At 48.5% G+C, this 8201-nt stretch overlaps 1 protein-coding gene across 13 annotated transcripts in view; it reads left to right on the forward strand.

Annotated features, from left to right (window-relative positions):
• The window catches only part of FHAD1 (forkhead associated phosphopeptide binding domain 1), a 126776-nt gene extending 124685 nt beyond the window's left edge, over positions 1–2091 (forward strand). For 12 of the 13 annotated variants that reach the window (XM_066375129.1, XM_066375131.1, XM_066375137.1 and 9 more), the window contains one exon: positions 1698–2091. The gene's annotated coding sequence lies outside the window, so the exon portion shown is untranslated. The remainder of the gene's footprint in view (positions 1–1697) is intronic. The other variant, XM_066375130.1, reaches the window with a different exon arrangement.
• Positions 2092–8201: the final 6110 nt, after the last annotated feature.

An 8201-nucleotide genomic window follows, 5' to 3' on the forward strand; every position in this document is an offset into this window, starting at 1 on the left:
CCAAATACTAAGATGCTTTCGTAGGACTTTAAAGGTTGTTACCCTAGTGCCAGGACCGCCAAACAAAATGGGAGGAAGAGCCAGAAGTCATAGATATCATTTATGTTTTATTTTTCAAAAGCCACAATAAAAAAAAAAATCTTGATATTTCAAAACCAAATACATTCTTAATGCTGATTAAGACTAGAAGGAAATGAGAGGTTTCCTTTATGTGATATTCCACGGAAGGTGCACAGTACACAGGGTTCAGACCTAAAGTCAGTGAGCAAGGTGAGCATTATCTGATCTTAAAAAGACTCTTGAAAATTCCAGAAATTTTTTTTGACATAGTATTATTTATATTGTATCGTATCCCCAAAGTACAAAATGGCAAGTTTCTCTCCAGCATCCAAAAAGATCACTTGGTTAGGCAGTAGTTCAAGCAGCTGACTCATGTTTGGGATCCAAATTGTGTGTGTATGTGTGTGGGGGGGATGTTGTTTGTGGGTGGAACATGTATATTTGAATTTGCATAAGTTAAATTTGATGCCTATATGACTTCACTATATTTTAGGTCTTTCAGAGGATGTGTTCATTTTTATCATATGAACATTGCAACCCATGATCACAATTTCTTTTTTTTTTTTATTTTATTTTTTTACTAAGTGAGAGGCAGGGAGGCAAAGAGACAGATTCCTGCATGTGCCCGACCGGGATCCACCCCGTAATCCCCCTACAGGGCAATGCTCTGCCCATCTGGGGCCACTACTTGGTTGCTCAGCAACCAAGCTATTTCTGTGCCTGAGACAAGGCCATGGGGCCATCCAGCCATCCTCAGCATCTGGGGCCAAATCGCTCAAACCATTAAAGCCATGGATGCAGGAGGAGAGGAGAGAGAGAGTTAGAGAGAGAGGGAGAGAGACAGAAGGGAGGAGCAGGGGAAAAGCAGATGGTCGCTTCTCCTATTCATTCTGACCAGGAATCAAACACAGGACTTCCACACACCCAGCCGACACTCTACCACTGAGCCAACCAGCCAGGGCCGGCAATTTCTTTTTTTCACTCCTTAAACTAGGTAGCTTTTAGGGTATCTCCACAGCCACATCCCCTTTCCCTGAGAATGTACCCCCTCCTCAAATCAGGTTTGCCCTACCTAATGCTGTGTGTGCTCTTAGCCACAGCTGGTTGGTCAAGCAGTAGATGCTACCCGAGCCGGACCAATCAGGTTCTCTTCTAACTCAAGCTGGGCCAATCAGTATCTCTGTTTTTAGCGTTTGGAAGTGGAGTCTGAGATGCCATGCCAAGTCATTAGTGGTGCTAGAGTTGAGAATCTAATGCAGTTCCAGGGTTGGGGTGGCCACTTCCCACCTTGTGTTTGGAGAAACAAAAAAGCCAGTCTTCAGAGAGAAAAGGCTGGGGTAGATACGCCACAAGTAGAGACAAGAAACCAAGGGCCTAAGACCCCCAGAGAGACAGTGCAGCAGATACGACCAGCCCCTAGTCATCGCCTCCCTCAACTGAGTAAGCTGAAAGCTAGCTGCCTTGATTTCCCAGCCTCCCTTGCCACTAGAGCTGGCCGTATTGTTCAGTTCTCACCAATGACATGTAAGTGAAGGCCACTGGGGAGGGCTTCTCTTCTGCAACAAAAGGCAAGTCTTCGCTAGGAAAAAAGCTTGTTTCCCTTTGTCCCTTTGCCTTGTCTTCTTTTTGTCTTCGAGAGCTCAGACTTAAAGCTGGAGCAGCCATTCCGGGACCACCAGGCAACAAGCAGGAGGCTGAAGCCCACCACCAAGGACAATGGAATGGAAAGAGGAGAAGGGCCTGGGGCCGCATCGCTGTGTCCGACACCATGGCGGACTGCCCACCTCTGTACTTCCTGTTGTGGAAGACAATTCATTTCTTCCTGTTTAAGCCACTGTGGTCAGGTGTACCTGCTTATGCTGTGGGACAAACTACTCAGAACGTAGCGACTGAAAATGGTACAATTATCTCTCAAGACTCTTTGGGTCAAGCTGGGCACTTGTCCTGGTCTGAGCTGGCTTGGCTGGGACAAGACAGTTTGAGATGGCCTCGCTGACATGCCTTGTCACTGGCAGGCAAGTTGGTTTTGTTCAGTGGTTCTCAATCAAGGGCAATCCCCCCACACACACAAGGGACATCTGGCCATTTCTGGATGCAGTTTTGGTTGTCACAACTGAGTCAGGGGGAGGGTGCGGGGAGGGTACTACTATCATCTGTGAGTAGAGGCCAGCGATCCTGCGAAACACCCCACAGTGCACAGGGCGTCCCACACAGTGATGTATTTTATCCAAAATATCAATAGTAGTGAGAATGAGAACCCGCAGTCTAGAGAGGCTGGGACTGTCTGTCTCTGCATGGCATGGTGTCTCATCACCCCGCTGGCTAAACCAGGCTCTTGTGTGTGTGGTGGGCACGGCTTCCCCAGAGCAGCCGGAGAGATCAAGCCCCAAAGCAGGAACACTTCTCACTTGCCTTGTGTTTGTCAATATTCCATCAGACAAAGCAAGTCACACGGCCAGAGTCAGTTTGGGAGGCGCTCCAGATTTTTACATTCTACCCACATCCACTGTTCTGTTATTTGAAACTGAAGGCATTCCACCTGATACCGAAGGAGAAAGTTACTTTGATTCCTGGTAACTTTCCTGTTCCTAGTAGTCTTGTCTTTCGGAAAGCCAGTGGTAATGACTGCCCTTGGGTTCCACTAGGACCCTTTGTATCACTCAAGAGTCTTTGCAAACAACAGAAACCTTTCACAGCTAATGTAAGCAGAAAGGGCGTTTATTGAAAGGAGATGAGGAAAGTTAGAGAATCAAAGGGCAAGCAAAGCCGAAGAGCCAGGTACGGGCTTTTCTTCCCCACAGGCGCTCCCTTTCTGTGTCAGCTGGTTTCAATGTCTGTTATTTGCAACCAAAATGACCTTTACTAAGACACTCTGCTACACAGCCCTGCCTGAGAAGCTCCCAGAAACCTTTCCCCTGGGGTTGTGTCAAAGGAGACCACAGGGGACCTGCGGTCCCCTAAACCCTCCCGATCTTCCGATCCCCCAAGAAGCTAAGACAAACATCTTCCTTCCATCCTTGCCACTGGCAGCCCATTCGGGTTCTTGGATTCGTGACTTTGCAGATCAGGTGCCCTTCTCTAGAGACTTGGCAGAGCCACCAAAGCCTGCTGTTGTGGAAACCAGAGTCATGAAGTGTCTGCCGAAAAGAGATAGCTTCCGGATCTGCATTCCAAAGTGTGTGCTCCCGGTAAGTGGAGTGGTTTCCAGGTTTTCAGGGTCTTAGGAACGAAAGCCACACGCTAACGATGGGAGGAAACCCAGACCTGCCCTGCTGACGTGCTCCTCTGTTTCAGGCCGAGGCCTCCTGAAGCAGGAGTTAGGTCACCCAGTGAGGGGAGACTATTTCAGCTTATCAGCCTGGCCTCATTTCCATCAAGATGTGCTGCTCGCTCGCATCCGTCTGCTCAGTGTCCCAAGTTATTTCGGGCCAATTCATGACCTTCTGTGCCAGCTTTTGTTTTTAAACGTTTTTCTTTGCCGATCTGTTCCCTAGGAATCCACCGCAATGCCTCTATCCTGCGGTGGGAAGCTTTAACAGGCTCCTTGCTTTGAGTTTCCTCTCAATTTTAGCATATTGTTTATATTCCTAAGACCCTAAGATATCAGAGGCAGAACATTTTATCCTCTGGCTAACTGTGGCCTTATCATCACAGAACCCAGAGGTGCCCTCTGACTGATAAATCGTTTTTACAGTTAAACAACCAACTTTCATTCATGCAGGCATCAAATTCTGGGTCCCCACTATGCACCAGGTACTCAGGGGCACTAGACCTCGTGACCTTGACCTTTGCTCCCCTTTCCGTCCCGGTCGGCTGCTCTCCTGAAACGGAGTCAGGATCACTCCTTTCCTGGGTGTATTGACTGGGGAAGCCCACCTTCAGCGTTCACGTACTCTTGTTCGGCTTTCTGTGGGTTTGCTGGGTGTTCTATAGAGAGAGCTGCATGCAGCAGTGACCCTTTCTTGGAAGTTTCTTTGTGCCTTTCAACAGTTGAAATTTAATAGCTAATAGCAAACTGTTTATAGAGCCCTTAGCAAGCCATCAGACTCTGTGCTAAGCACAGTGCCAACATCAGCCCACTTAGCCCTCACGCACTATGTACGGCTCCTGTTTTACCTGTAAAAACGATGAGTAGGAAGTACCCTGCCTGAGACCAACAGTGTCAGAATCCAGACTTTCTACCACAAAACACTTGACTATATCACTTTCTTCAGTAAAGTCCGGGAACCAGCTGATTATCTACCACTTGATGAGGATGGGGTCAGCCACTTCTGCAAAGGGCCAGGCCATTATAGCCTTTTTCCTATAAAGGGTCATTTTGCTTGGTGGACCAGAGACTGTCTGCCATCCCTACCCAACTCTGACATGGCGATATGATACCTAAACAAATGAGCAGGCTGTGTTCCAATAAAACTTTATTTACAAAAATAGGCAGTGGGCCAGATATGCCCGCCCAGTGTTAATCTCTCCCCCAGGCTAAATTGTTAATATCTGCATGGCTATGGCCTGCTGCATGACTCCCAAGGAGGCCGATGATCAGCATCTGCACCACTGAGAGCGTCTGGAGCCTTTCTCCTAGGTGCCATGCACCACACTGAACGCTACAAAATTATTTTTTCATTGAATCCTCTCAAGTGCTCCAGGAGGAGATAATTATTGCCATTTTATGACAATGCAACTGAAGCCAGAAAGGTCAAGTCACTTGCCCAAGGTCCCCCCAATGGGATTTCTACACTCCGGTGACACCACACTGCCTTGCACCACCAGAGCCCTACGCCTGAACAATTGGGAGTTAGGCCTGTGAGTCTGCAGACCTGCCTCCCGCTGGACCCAGAGTGAGAGAACCGAGCCTTCATGACAACACAGCCTTCCTCTGGGCAACCTGGATTACTAGCCCCCTTCTGAGAGTCACCTTCTTTAGTCAATACCTTCGGTCAGGTGTCCCTGGCCTAGGCACTGTGCTCTCCCTTGGCCTACCTCTGCATGGTGCTAATTTTACAATCTCCCTTCCGGTTTCCCAAATTCTCGGGCGCACCTGCTGCGGCCACACGTGGTGTTTATCTGTTCCCTCCATTTGTTCCTTCTACCCGTCTGCTGAGCAGAGAGCTCGAAATGACCTCTGAGCCACACTGATGCCCAAGGACCAGCAGGTCATCCAGCCTCAATCCCTATCTGATGCCGCTGACACTGTCCTCAGAGGAGAAGGGGACAGACACTTGAGAGGTTTGTTTTTTAAGAGCTCCTGTTATCTTTTGTGTTGAGTCATGTGGGTGCATAGAGGTGTCACTTTAGCAGCTTTTCTTTCTTGGCAGTGACCTTGAGACCTAAAAATGGGCCACCGGATGCTCTGGAGGGGACACTGAGAAAACACCCAGTCTGTCCCTCCCTGGCCTTAGACAGAGCAGGCCATCTTGCATTCATTCGACAATTATTCCTTCTGGGCCAGGCCCATGCAGGGCATTGAGGAGCCAAAGTTGAACCAGAGAGATAGGTCCCCCCAGGAAGTTGTGTTGGGGAAGGGGGCTGGTGACAGATATTTTATTAGCAGCTTCATTGCGGCTTATAATTCGTGCTGAGTCCCAGTTACAGGACAGTTTAGCAGGAAGAGGACCCAGTATGGGGTCCAACCAGTCTCTCTCTTCAAACTGCCAAGATCTGCTCCTTCCCCTACTCCTGCGCAAGACCAGAGCAGTTCCACCGCCAGAGTCCGCAGCCCAACGCACGTAATAAACATGGCTCGATTGCCCAGGTGCGGGCGCGTACTGCTCTCACAGTGGAATACAAAAATCGCAATCACCATCTCATATCACTGCCACCCTTGGAAGGGATCCTGGAGGGCACCTCAGATGCAGCACCACTGGGTTTTAAGCCAAATGTGCATACACACACACACACACACACACACACACACACACACACACACACACTCACACACTGAGAGTTTAAAACAGGCTAAAATTCAGGGCTTTAAACTTGGACAGTGAACTTCTTGGGGTTTAACAGAAGCAGAAAACACTCAGCTTTCTTTTTTTCCAGCCTGCCCAGTTGAGCATATGCAACTAATCTGAAAGGTGACCTCAGTTTTCAGGTAGATTCAGTGCATCTAAGATAACCACAAAAAGAGAGCTCTATAGATAGATGGCTTGGTTTCTAATGACCTGAAAATGGGCCTACCTGCAGCTGTCCCCATCCAGCCCTTCTCCACCTGCCCCGCTCAGCGGTCCCATAAACTCCTGCCTTCCTTCGCACAACTTGCAGACTTGGCAGGAGGTGACAGGGCCTCTGAGACCCACCAGGCTATGACCCGTCCCCTGCTATCACCCCTCCGATCACTCCAAACGAGGACTTGGGTTGTCCCAAAATCTTGACCTCTGTGCATCGGCTCAATCCATCAAAGGCTTCCTGATGACCACAGAGTGTCTGCAATAATTAATTAGTAAGCTGCTATTTATACAGAACTAAGTGTGTACTGCACTTTGAGCCGACTTTATCTCTGCCTGCCTCCCTTATCCCTTCTCCTTATCCCAGCATCTCAGGGTGGAGGGAACCACCCAGTTCTGCCAGGTTCTGAATCACCCCTCTATATTCACTCCATCTGCCCCATCACCCAAGAGCTCTTTCCATCCCCTCCGTTCCTTCCTCCTCTTCTTCAAAGTGCTGTTGTTTTTCTTAATATGACTTTACCCCTCCCCAAAAGACAGTTACACAAGTAGGTGTGGGAGGAAGGAGAGGAACAGAAGTCAATGATGACTAAGTCAGCCCAGCTCCCTGGACGCTGAAAGACTGTCGGAATTGGCTCTCACTTGCCCCGCCTCTGTAAAAATCCTTTGCCGAGGGTGTGATTTTTCCTGAAGATCATTCTTTCCACATGACCAAATGCTGTAATGCGTAACCAGTCCAGATCGTTTCTTTCTGCCCAAATCCATGCTTTGGGCATAGCACAGGGTCATTCAGAAGTGATTTCCCTAATGAACAAGCAATGGATAGTTCCTGGGAATTTTACAATCTCATCAGCTCTCAGCAGTTATGCTCGCTTTTCCTTTCTTCACCACTTCTTTGATTGCTAAAGAGGTGCTTTTCCTGAAGTCTTAAAGCCTCAGGAGGAAAATGTTTAAATAAAATGAAGCCTCCCCCCTCTCCCCAAATGCACCTCTGGCTTTAGAGCAGATCAACAGTTGTCTTTTTTTTTTTTTTTTTTCTTCTCCTTTTCTAAGCGAGAGGATAGGAGATAGAAACTCATACTCTCGCATATGCCCCAACTGGGATCCACCTGGCAACCCCCATCTGGGGCCATGCTCTCAACCGAGCTATTTTTAGCACCTGAGCCAGAGGCTACAGAAGCCATCCTCAGTGCCCTGGGCCATGGCTGCAGGAGAAGAAGAAAGAGAGAGAGAAGGGGTGGGGGATGGGTGGAAAAGCAGATGGTTGCTTCTCCTGTGTGCCCTGACCAAGAATGAAACCCGGACATCCACACACTGGACCAACACGTTACCACTGAACCAACCAGCCAGGGCAACAGTTGTCCTTTATAGGCAGGGCCCAGCCCAAGGAGTGCAAATGGGGCAGAGCACTGGGCAGCTCGGGCTCTCTTCCTGTAGTCACAGAGCCTGCGAACTCTAAAACCCAGGGAACCTGTGGGAAAAGCAACCCAAGAGGTCTTAAAAGGGCTCACCCTTCCAGGTAGCATTTCCTGCGCTCTGCCTGCATATACTAGCAAGTCCTGAGCATTCCACTCCCTTTTTACAAGATGCAGTAGGTAATGATCCGGAATTCCCCACCTGTGCGTCAGGAAGCCCGCCCTGTCTCTGGAGGGTGGTGTCCACACAAGCTAAATGGGTAATTGATGGAGGCATTTAATACATACAGCCAGAGTGAATATAATTTGAACCAAACAGGTTTTTCACATATTTGTAAGTTGGTTTTTTAAGAACATAAAACCTCACACGATCTCTTCCCTGTTAAAAGTTTGCTCCCACATCCAGCGGATGCAAAGTATTTCATAACGAAGGCAGCCCTATTTCATGCAGACCCACTGTAAACCATAAGTTAGAGCAAGTCGACATTTATCAGGTGTTTTTTTTTTTTTAAAGTAGTTAGCTGCTTTGTGAGGAAGACTAAAACTTTGGCAAACCTGAGCATCT

The sequence above is a fragment of the Saccopteryx leptura genome, chromosome 3 (genome assembly GCF_036850995.1).
Source record: "Saccopteryx leptura isolate mSacLep1 chromosome 3, mSacLep1_pri_phased_curated, whole genome shotgun sequence".
In the NCBI taxonomy this organism is placed as follows: domain Eukaryota; kingdom Metazoa; phylum Chordata; class Mammalia; order Chiroptera; family Emballonuridae; genus Saccopteryx; species Saccopteryx leptura.